Source organism: Schistocerca cancellata, chromosome 4, assembly GCF_023864275.1.
Source record: "Schistocerca cancellata isolate TAMUIC-IGC-003103 chromosome 4, iqSchCanc2.1, whole genome shotgun sequence".
In the NCBI taxonomy this organism is placed as follows: domain Eukaryota; kingdom Metazoa; phylum Arthropoda; class Insecta; order Orthoptera; family Acrididae; genus Schistocerca; species Schistocerca cancellata.
The window spans coordinates 828,540,554-828,552,709 of NC_064629.1; positions in this window are offsets into that span (position 1 = coordinate 828,540,554).

A 12,156-nucleotide genomic window follows, 5' to 3' on the forward strand; every position below is an offset into this window, starting at 1 on the left:
TAAGTAATTATTCAGAAGTTTTCTTGTTGATTTTATTTTTATTGAGAATAATAACCCTCTAAATTCAAAACGTAAACTGTCACCTGTAGTCATTGGTACGATTTCAGGTAAAATCCCTCTTTATTTTATTCGGAAAGCAGTTTTTGTATCTGTTCACGCTTATACAATGGCTAGCAACTAGCGATCGCGTAAAAATAGTGAAATTTGGGGTTTCTTCGCCGATTTAGGTGATGGGAAAGTAAAGTGCAACTGTTGTTCTAAGTGTATTTTGCCGCGCGATTCGTCGACAGGCAGTAGAGGGAGCATAGAAGTGAAGGGAGAATGAGTGACGTAGCGCCGACGTAATGGGAGAGGGGAAGAGGAGAAGAGAGTGAGTGAACTAGAAAAAAAGTGTGGAGTGTGCTATCTGTGAAGAGTTTGAAGTACCAGTTCATTGAAATTGAGTGGTTAGTTCACACTTCACTGGAGTGAAGCGTTCATTTGAACGACTCATTCACGAGCTCCCCATCACTACCCACAGGGCTGATGGGAAACCAGTATGTCAGTGGAGAGGTACCTACTAAAGGTCTTAACTTTGTCTTATGTTATCGAGAGTTCGAACACTTTTAAACGTACAGTTAAGAATTATTTAACTCTCCTGAAAAAGCAACTCGCTCCCCGCTGGAGACGGCACTCGTTAAGACCTGTAGTGTCATGTGCTGTGACACATGCCACAGGACCTGTATACCTCGTTGGCCAGGTGAAGTTGTCTTTAAAGTTGTCTGAGGGTGGCCTAGAAAGCCAGTTCACAACAAAATATAAAATAAATATTGTTATGGATCATCAATAATGTGTATATCGTTTTTAATATGCCTATGTTTCTTCAGGTACTGACGGAATATTCCATAAATATTTTCCAGTTGCAGTCGTAAAAAACTCTAATTAATATCACTATACATTCCAGGATGGAGCACGCTTGTCGGAAGCTGCAACTAATTCGCCTGTTAACCGGATCCGCTACATTTCGAGTCGGCGTTGAGCCCTGACAGTTACAGTGGCCTTGGCGCGGCAGCTTCGTGGGCATGCATCAACCAATAACGTAAGGCGATTCTGTAAACGTCTCTATGGCAACGCCTCAGTCTTGTCGTAGCTCTGCAGATGGCTCTGTTTTCACCTGCGGCCGTTAGTGCTTTGCAGTTGAAAGCTGGCAACAGCGCTGTGAGCTGTTTGGGATCTTCTACGCCGTGTGGACTTGGACTTGCGTCTAGGGGCAGCAAATGGTGCTGTTCGGGTGGGCGGATCGGTTGCACTCGGCTGGGCTCGGGTCTGTGGCACTAAGGGCCGGTTGTACTACGCCCAGTTAGCAGCCGGTTAAGCTCTAACCTCGGAATAGCGCGAGAAACGCGTTGTACGAACCCAGGATAACGCCTAATCGGAGAATAAACTCGGGGATGGCTTAGCCGGTGATTTCTGGCCGGTTAGCGAGCTTAACCACGGAATGAGTTTTAAAGATGGCAGGAATACCCATAGATTCAGACAGCGGTCGCGAGTTTTTGGCTGAAGTGTTCATAAAAATGAGGAAGGAGAAGAAAGTGAGACGCCGCCCGAATTATTTTGATGAATTCGACGACTCAGAAGTTATATGCAGATTTCGCTTGTCAAAGGAAGCCGTGCTTCGTCTTTTCAATCTTATACATCAGAAACTGGATAATAGTGTTAAATTGTGTAAAATGTATTTCCTTTCCTTACTTCTTGAATTCCGTTGTGTTATTTCTGTAAATTAGGCACATTAAAACGACGATTCATGCCAAAATAGTCTTGCGTATCTGGCGTGTGTTACAGTTGTTGCAGTAGTAGAAGGGATTGACTCGTTTTATTTAGAAGACAGTCCCATAATAGACTTAACGAAATCGAAAATCCACACCAGTTATGGGTATTATTTGTATGGCAGTTTTAACAAAAACATGAATTCTCATGTTGCAAAACGCTTTGATAAAACAGTAGTGTCCCAATTTCAGACCGAACGAGGTGGCACAGTGGTTAGACACTGGACTTGCATTCGGGAGGACGATGGTTCAATCCTGCGTCCGGCAATCCTGATTTAGGTTTTTCCGTGATTTCCCTAAATCGCTCCACGTAAATGCCGGGATGGTGCCTTTGAAAGGGCGCGGCCGACTTCCTTCCCCATCCTTCCCTAATCCGATGAGACCGATGACCTCGCTGTCTGGTCTCCTTCCCCAAACAAACCCAACCCAATTTCAGACACATGACGTCAATATTGATACACAATGTTTTCTATTGGAAATGATCCATTTTGTAAACACCACAGCAGTCTCAGAACAACTTTATTTTTTTAAATACATTGTGTAATTACTGTATTGTTATAAAATCTGCAGTGTTTGTTACTCTTGATGATCAGCTGTTTGACCACTGCAGATATTATAATAATAACACAGTAATTACACAATGTATTTTTGAACCATCCATGTGTATTACTTTTCTTCCTTGATGATGGTTGAAAAAACTGGAACTGGTAGAGAATAAAGTTACAATGTACAGTTGACGGCAAAAAATGGATTGTTTCAAATACATAACAGCTGTTGACAGTTATCTTTATAAGTTAATAAGAACAACTTCAGCCTTTAGCGAATATATTTGGATGAGAGGCCCATTTTTGCTTCAGAGCAACAACATTGTATCCCACCATTCTTCACTGAAGTCTGTGAACTATTTGTGCTTACTCAAGCCAAGTTTAACACAGTAAGACTATCAGGAAACTATGGAAGATAGCTGTTGTGTTTCTCAACATTAGTATTATCCACACCAGCCCATATGAAAACACCTCGACCTCTCCTTTAGTTTATCTGTATATACTTTATATGACTTCCAGATGTTAATTTTGAAATTAAACTCCATGACGCCTGTGTTGTCGCTGGTTGTTGCAGTCTCTGAAAAGATGACATGACGTTCATTATTTCAAAAAGCTGCTTGCCTTTCAAAATAGTTACTACATTAGCTGCCTATGAAAAATTCATCGTCTACCATATTCGACGGAATATTCTTACCTAGAAACGTTGCGTCAGAATCAAAATGACTAGTGTGGCCATCTGAAGAAAGTTTAATTAAATAGTGTATTTTTGTATACACAATTACAAATTTATGTTTGACAAAAGGCCCACCGCCAGTCTGGAGCCTATGCTACCTTAATGCAGCATAATGTTTTCTGGTCTCTTTCTTTAGCGTGTCACATTTCTGTCGCAGCTGATCACTGGTTCTTTATGATGTTGTTTGTGAATTATAGAGATCGCATACTTTCTCCCATGCTTTGTTCTGAAATTTGGAAAGATATCTTATTGGTCAAACAACGAAAACTTAATCATTTAACCAATTTGAAGAGATATTTCATTATACATACATTACAAGCTTATTTAAGTGTTTTGACTGACCTTTTCACTACATGATACTGCATCCGTTTTCTTGTTCTTTATTATGCTTCTGAAATCGTGAACGATATCGACAAGCTTTAATACATCTTCCAGGGAATAGTTTTGTGCTCTCGATCGCTTTTCACTCATTTGAATCGAGCTCTTTTTGCAGACGACGAGACTTAAATAAACTTTAAAAACGCGCGAAAATACCCAGAGTGCTGTCCTGCTGTTGCCAACTTAACTCAAAGAGATCGCTATTCCAGGGTAAACTAACCAGAGAATAAAATGGCATAGTACAAAGCGTTGTCAAAGCTATACCGTGGTTAGCTTATTCCGTGGTTAGCTAACCTTGGATTTAACCGGGTGTTGTACAACCGGCCCTAAGAGCCTCCAGGTGACAGCCAGTGAGAGATTATACATTTGCAAAGGGCAATGAGCTGCTTGATTCATTCCTGTGAAATTCAAAAAGGTATGTTAACCTCATATGTCGCTTATGCAGCTTTTACGACCTAGTTTACGATAATTAAGAAATTTACACAAACAAAAAGCTATCCGAAAATATATCCCACAACTACACTCCATTCATCATAAAAATAAATGTGATGTAAACAAACACAAACCCGATGATCGGTCAGAAACCATAGCACACATACATTCTTGGAAGTGGGTCCTACTTATGTATTAGATATGTTATTGCTAAACTACGTTAAATGAAACTTTGAGATATTCTAATGTACACTCCTGGAAATTGAAATAAGAACACCGTGAATTCATTGTCCCAGGAAGGGGAAACTTTATTGACACATTCCTGGGGTCAGATACATCACATGATCACACTGACAGAACCACAGGCACATAGACACAGGCAACAGAGCATGCACAATGTCGGCACTAGTACAGTGTATATCCACCTTTCGCAGCAATGCAGGCTGCTATTCTCCCATGGAGACGATCGTAGAGATGCTGGATGTAGTCCTGTGGAACGGCTTGCCATGCCATTTCCACCTGGCGCCTCAGTTGGACCAGCGTTCGTGCTGGACGTGCAGACCGCGTGAGACGACGCTTCATCCAGTCCCAAACATGCTCAATGGGGGACAGATCCGGATATCTTGCTGGCCAGGGTAGTTGACTTACACCTTCTAGAGCACGTTGGGTGGCACAGGATACATGCGGACGTGCATTGTCCTGTTGGAACAGCAAGTTCCCTTGCCGGTCTAGGAATGGTAGAACGATGGGTTCGATGACGGTTTGGATGTACCGTGCACTATTCAGTGTCCCCTCGACGATCACCAGTGGTGTACGGCCAGTGTAGGAAATCGCTCCCCACACCATGATGCAGTGTGTTGGCCCTGTGTGCCTCGGTCGTATGCAGTCCTGATTGTGGCGCTCACCTGCACGGCGCCAAACACGCATACGACCATCATTGGCACCAAGGCAGAAGCGACTCTCATCGCTGAAGACGACACGTCTCCATTCGTCCCTCCATTCACGCCTGTCGCGACACCACTGGAGGCGGGCTGCACGATGTTGGGGCGTGAGCGGAAGACGGCCTAACGGTGTGCGGGACCGTAGCCCAGCTTCATGGAGACGGTTGCGAATGGTCCTCGCCGATACCCCAGGAGCAACAGTGTCCCTAATTTGCTGGGAAGTGGCGGTGCGGTCCCCTACGGCACTGCGTAGGATCCTACGGTCTTGGCGTGCATCCGTGCGTCGCTGCGGTCCGGTCCCAGGTCGACGGGCACGTGCACCTTCCGCCGACCACTGGCGACAACATCGATGTACTGTGGAGACCTCACGCCCCACGTGTTGAGCAATTCGGCGGTACGTCCACCCGGCCTCCCGCATGCCCACTATACGCCCTCGCTCAAAGTCCGTCAACTGCACATACGGTTCACGTCCACGCTGTCGCGGCATGCTACCAGTGTTAAAGACTGCGATGGAGCTCCGTATGCCACGGCAAACTGGCTGACACTGACGGCGGCGGTGCACAAATGCTGCGCAGCTAGCGCCATTCGACGGCCAACACCGCGGTTCCTGGTGTGTCCGCTGTGCCGTGCGTGTGATCATTGCTTGTACAGCCCTCTCGCAGTGTCCGGAGCAAGTATGGTGGGTCTGACACACCGGTGTCAATGTGTTCTTTTTTCCATTTCCAGGAGTGTATTAACAGTCATCAGCGTTTTTCTTAATCACGGTTTAGCTATGTAGTTTTTATTTAAAAAAAACCGTGTACAGTCACAGTCTATGTACTATTGTGCTCTGATTGTCGCGCTGTTCATGCACAGTATGGAAATGGCTGAAGCTGCTTTCTGCTCCGTAGTAAAACGCGTGTGGAACACGATTAAGAACTGCCGAGAAATAGGTTGTTCTTAATGTTTTCCATAAATTTACAGAAAATTCGGCTTTGAAGTTTTCCGAGGGACTACACTATGTGATCAAAAATTCCAGACACCTAGCTGAAAATGAATTACAAGTTCGTGGCGCCCTCAATCGGTAATGCTGGAATTCAGTATGGTGTTGGCCCACCCTTAGGCTTGATGACAGCTTCCACTCTCGCAGGCATGCGTTCAATCAGGTACTGGAAGGTTTCTTGGGGAATTGCAGCCCATTCTTCAAGGAGTGCTGCACTGAGGAGATGTATCGATGTCGGTCGGTGAGGCCTGGGACGAAGTTGGCGTTCCAAAACATCCCAAAGATGTTCTATAGAATTCAGGTCAGGACTCTGAGTAGGCCACTCAATTACAGGGATGTTATTGTCGTGTAGCCACTCGGCCACAGGCCGTGCATTATGAATAGGTGCTCGATCATTTGAAAGATGCAATTGCCATCCCTGAATTGCTCTTCAACAGTGGGAAGCAAGAAGGTGGTTAAAACATCAATAGGCCTGTGCTGTGACAGTGCCATACAAAACAACAAGGGGTGCAAGCCCCCTCCATGAAAAACACGACCACATCATAACACCATTGCCTCCGAATTTTACTGTTGGCACTACATACGCTGGCAGATGACGTTCACCGGGCATTCGCCATACCCACACCCTGCCATAGGATCGCCACATTGTGTACCGTGATTCGTCACTCCACACAACGTTTTTCCACTGTCCAATCGCCCAATGTTTACGCTCCTTACACCAAGCGAGGCGTCGATTGGCATTTAGTGGCGTGATGTGTGGCTTATGAGCAGCCGCTCGACCATGAAATCCAAGTTTTCTCACTTCCCGCCTAACTTTCATAATTCTTGCAGTGGATCCTGATACAGTTTGGAACTCCTGTGTGATGGCCTGGATAGACGTCTACCTATTACACCTTACGACCCTCTTCAACTGTCGGCGGTCTCTGTCAGTCAACAGATGAGGTCGGCCTGTACGCTTTTGTGCTGTACGTATCCCTTCACGTTCCCACTTCACGATCACATCGGGAACAGTGGACCTAGGGATGTTTAGGAGTGTGGAAATCTCGCGTACAGACGTATGACGCAAGTGACAGTCACATTCGAAGTCCGTGAGTTTCGCGGAATGCCCCACTGTGCTCTCTCATGATGTCTAATGACTACTGACGTCGCTGACATGTAGTACCTGGCTGTAGGTGGCAACACAGTGCACCTTATATGAAAAAGTATGTTTTTGTGTGTGTCCGGATGCTTTTGAACACATAGTGTATATTTAATACAATTGAGTTACAAATAAACACGGCATGGATAGCAGAACTTGTAGCGTAGTAGATCGATAATGTCGTGTAGTTCATGGCTCACTCGATCAAGTCTCGCCTTGGTCATCCTTTTTTTCGTTCAATTTGAAATACCTACATTCCGTAATTGTACAATTCATCATCACTTTTTATGAATAGTGCACGTGTTCTCGTTTATAATTACATATTGCAACCGAAATTTCCATTTTAATTTCAAATATAAATTCGTAATTACCGATGTTTTATGAAAGATCGTTAATAAAGGTTGCTTAAATTAAGAAAACATAACAGTCGAATTTTTAGAACAAAATGGAAAATTAAATTCTCTTTATGTCCATTTTTTTATACCATAGGTGTAATCTCACACGAGTCAGAGTGGTAAGTGTCATAGAAAAACAGAAAAAACAATCATTTACACAGTATCGAGCCCACCTTACGAATGTTGCATTTTTACATTTTGCACTGTACCATTACAATATCAACCCAACACAACTCATCTGGAGCCAACTTACGGGATTTGTCGCGAGAAATAACAAGACTCTTAAGCCGCCAGAAGTACTGGAACTAACGCACGCAGCTTTTTCACATGTTACTGCCGAACGCTGGTGAGTTATAGAACGGCACGTCATAATAGAAGAGTAGAAGTTGCGGCGTCTCAGTGGCCTCGTGGATTCTGTTGTTGATCGACTCGTTATCAACGTCGCAGATGACAGTTCCAGAACTGAAATGTATTTCTCGGGTAAGGAAGGAGCTAAGAGATTACCAGATGACTGCTTGTAATTAATACCTTCAGTGGGTTCAGTGTTCAACAATACGGTGAAATCCGTGCAGTATGCTTTTGCATCAGATATAGATCGCTCAGAAAAATTACAAGTGTAATCACACTTGTTTGTGATTAGAAAACTATGTTAAGTGAAAATGAGAGCGTTTTATGCTTTCCGTCTGGTCACCTAAAAAGCGTTCGGTAGTGCTGGAGTTTTGCCGAATATTATTTTACTCTCTTTAAAAATTAAATGACATTCGAAGCTGTTTCGCCGCGCAGTATTAGCCGAGTAGTTCCGTTTCAGCCGCGCTCGCGAGTGGCCGCTGTTAACTGTTGCGCTGCACTTCAGTGTTTACGTCGCTGTACTTGTGCTTCGCCGAGTGCCGTCCGTCCGTTAATCTCCGTGTTCGTTCCTATTCCTTGTGATCTGATCGCTCTTTCTGGTCTTGCTGCTGCTACTTGGAATTTCGGTTGTTTAACCGAAATTGCTTCGCTTGATTAACCATGGCTACAGACCTCAGGAAGAACACTCTGGTATTTGCTTTTGACAAGGAATCCCGTCCTGTTCAGCCGACATACCTGGAAATAGATGACTGGATTACACAGGTAATTGGTCTAAATTCTGAAACCGTCCACACCTGGCAACTGGATCAGGAAAAATACTGTGTTTTTGTCAAGTTAATCAGTGCTTCGACTGTTGATAAAGTGTTACGAAAGTGGGGCTATGAAGTAGATTTTGTACATAGAAATGGTTATAAAAGTAAGGTTTCTATCTATGGAGCCGACATTCATTACAAAACCGTTCGTGTCTTGAATCTTCCCGTTGAAATTGAAAATGATAAGATTAAGGAAGCTCTTTCAAACTACAGAGACGTTAAATCAATTACAAATGAAAGATGGTAGCCTCACTTTAAACTGCAGTGTTTTAACGGGGTCCGCTGTGTAGAGATGGACGTTAAGACGAATATTCCGTCTCACATAACTGTTTGTGGGTATAAGGCACAAATTGTTTATACAGGTCAGGAAGCTACATGTCATATATGCAACGAAACCGGCCACTTCAGACAGGAATGTCCGCGGCGAACTGTTGTTCTTAAAAGTAGTTTGATACAGCGTCAGAAGCTTACCTTAAATGATCTGTTACCAAAGAATAGCCCGGAACAACTGGTTGAGGATGTTAACGCAGCGGGCCAAGCTGATGTCTCCCTTCACGATAACAGTCAATTTCCCCCGTTAACAACAAAAGGAAACCCTGTTGCTACTACTCGTGAAAGTGAAATGAACGGAAAAAACGACCTCTGGAGATAACTGATAGTTGTTCAGAGGACGAGCTGTCTTGTCCCACTCCCTCACTTCGCAAGCAAAAACAGTGCGATGAGGAGGCAGAGGAACCTGAAGGCAAAATGTGAATGGAAACTAATGAACAGAAAGATAATACATATACGGTACCAGAAAATGAAGGGGGTGTAAGCAGCATTAATTTGCAAGAAACAACAGGTGCAGTAGCCGATTGCAAAGATCAGAATCTATCTGTTAATAAACAAATTCAGGGAGAGGTTGCAAAACTGCAGTCTCCATTTGTTTCCCTCGATCAGGAAGTGAGTGAAATTAATAAAGAACGAGGAAGTGGTGGCCAAACTGAAATCACGGTCAACACCTCAGGGCAGGCGCTGGCAACTGAAATTGCGAAAGCGTCTGCTGCTGCTGCTCCAGATAAGCCGCGAAGTAAAATACCGACGCAACCAAATGAGAATATAGCTCGTAACCAAGGGAAGGGAAAATCTGGTAGGGGCGACCCAAGCCCAAAGAATGTTCAGTCCGAAACGGTCGTACACGAATCACTGGAGGAAAAATCAGAAAGTTTACCAGGAAATCAGTCTGCTTGCAGTACAAGAGAAAACATCAGAAGTAGAAAAAAAAAACGAGACAGTAACTAATAAACTGATTGAAGTGTTATTCCATGTTCAGCCTTCCGAGAAAACTGTTACAGCTTAACTGAACCCTGAACCACAGGAAACTAAATTAGTTCATCAAAGCAACTACGTAGTGACAGCACAATGACGCAAACTTATTTTGTCACCACAATAAACATAAATAAAATCACGACCAGTTTGAAATTATCGGCCCTTAAGGAATTTTTGTACGAATCCGCGACTGATATTGCCCTGTTACAAGAAGTTCTAATTTCGTATTTGGTAATTCTCGGTTTTGTCAGTTACATAAATTTATCTTCCGAAACAAGTGTTGGAACAGCTATTTTGGTGAGGGAAGGGATTACAGTAAGCGAGATGGAACGACTGGAATCTGGAAGAGGAATAGGACTAAATATCTATTATGTGACTATCGTCAACTTGTACGTCCCTTCAGGAAGTTCTCATCGAGCTGACAGGGCACGTTTCTTCAAAGATGACCTGATATACTTGTTAAGGAAATCGCCAAGACAGTTATTACTTGGAGGTGATTTTAATTGTGTTTTAAATAGAAAAGATCAGTTACCTAATTTTAATTTCTCAAGTGAACTAAAACAACTAGTTACTGGTTTAGAATTAAAGGATATATGGGAAATCAAATACCCCTCCACTGTTGAGTTCACTTATGTCACGGCAACATCACGTAGCAGGATTGATAGAATATATATTTCTAAAAATCTTGAAACTTCCGTGACAAAAGTAGAAACCATTCCTACATACTTTTCAGACCATTCAAGTGTCTTAGCTTGCATAAATCTAACAACACAGCTGATTCGCCGATTCAAGAATCAGTGGAATTTGAACACTTCCTTGTTAGTAAATCATGATTTAGAAGTCTGATTAAAGAAACATGAGCAATATGCCTGCAAGCCCGTAGTAGATATGCCACTGCTATTGACTGGTGGGTTAAAATGGCAAAGCCAAAGTTGAGGAAAGTCCTTATTCAATACAGTTCCCAGAGCGCAAGGGAAGTGAATTTACTATAGAGTATTACTATTCCGTTTTGAGAGATCTATATGATCAAGTCTCAGCAGGTTCCTCACTTCGGATAGCAGACATCAAAAAAGTCAAAGCCAAGTTACTTAATATCAAGAGAAGTCAAATGGAAGGGTTGAAAATAAAATCGAAGGCAAATTCGGTGTCAGAAGATGAAACTACTTCCCTATATCATTTAGTGAAGCATACGAAAAACGGGTGAAGGACTTTTATTGATGAAATTCGAACAAAACACTGTACGATTCTCAGAACACAGCAGGATATCATGGACGAGATTTATCGCTATTATTGCAAGCTATATTCTGTACATCAAAGTAGTGATGCTTCCTTGGAAGAATTCCTTGACATCCTAGCCCCACAGCTGACAGAAGATGACAACGAAAATTTTCTCGAGGTTGTCAGTGAAGAAGATGTGTATGAGACTCTGTGCGCCTCGCCACCAAAAAAAATCCCCAGGACCGGATGGTCTGCCAGCAGAGTTTTACATCCGTTACTGGCCAATAGTAGGTGCGAAAATCACGGACATTGTAAATGAGGTTATTCAGGGTAAAATGATTCTGGTTGAGTTTAAGGAGAGTAAAATAGTTCTGGTGCCAAAAAATAATGGAAACAAAGATTTAAATATTTTTCGTCCAATTTCATTGCTGAATTCTGATTATAAATTAATAGCTAGAATAATAAACAACAGAATTTCATGCCTTACAGATAAAATTATTAGTCAACATCAGAGCAGTGCACAAGGCAGAACCATTTATCAAAATCTAGTGGAATTCAGGGATATCATTGTAATAACTTCTGTACCAAACATAAAGTGTGCTTTATTGTTTTTAGATTTTTATAAAGCGTTCGATGTAGTAAATCATGAATATCTTCTACAGACATTGAAGAAAATAGGTTTCAACAATAGGGTCATACAGTTGATTAAGAACATAGCAACTGGAATAAATGCTAAAATAGCAGTGAATTGTCAAAAATCCAGGCCGATGCAAATACAACGAGGTGTTCCTCAAGGAAGTCCTCTGTCCATGTCGCTCTTCGCCATTTCGCTGGAACCGATAGAGGTACTCAAGGTACCCTCCGCCACACACCGTCAGGTGGCTTGCGGAGTATGGATGTAGATGTAGATGAACCTTTCCTCCGACATGTCCATGCTAGATTAAAAGGCTTAACATTATCAGGAAATAAAACAGTTATAAGAGCCTATGCTGACGATATAGGGGTCATTATAAGGAATAATGACGAGGTAACCACGCTAGCAACAGTGATTGATTCATACTGTAGAGCATCTGGAGCCAATGCAAACCAAAAGAAAAGTAAGATGTTAAATCTCAGAGTGG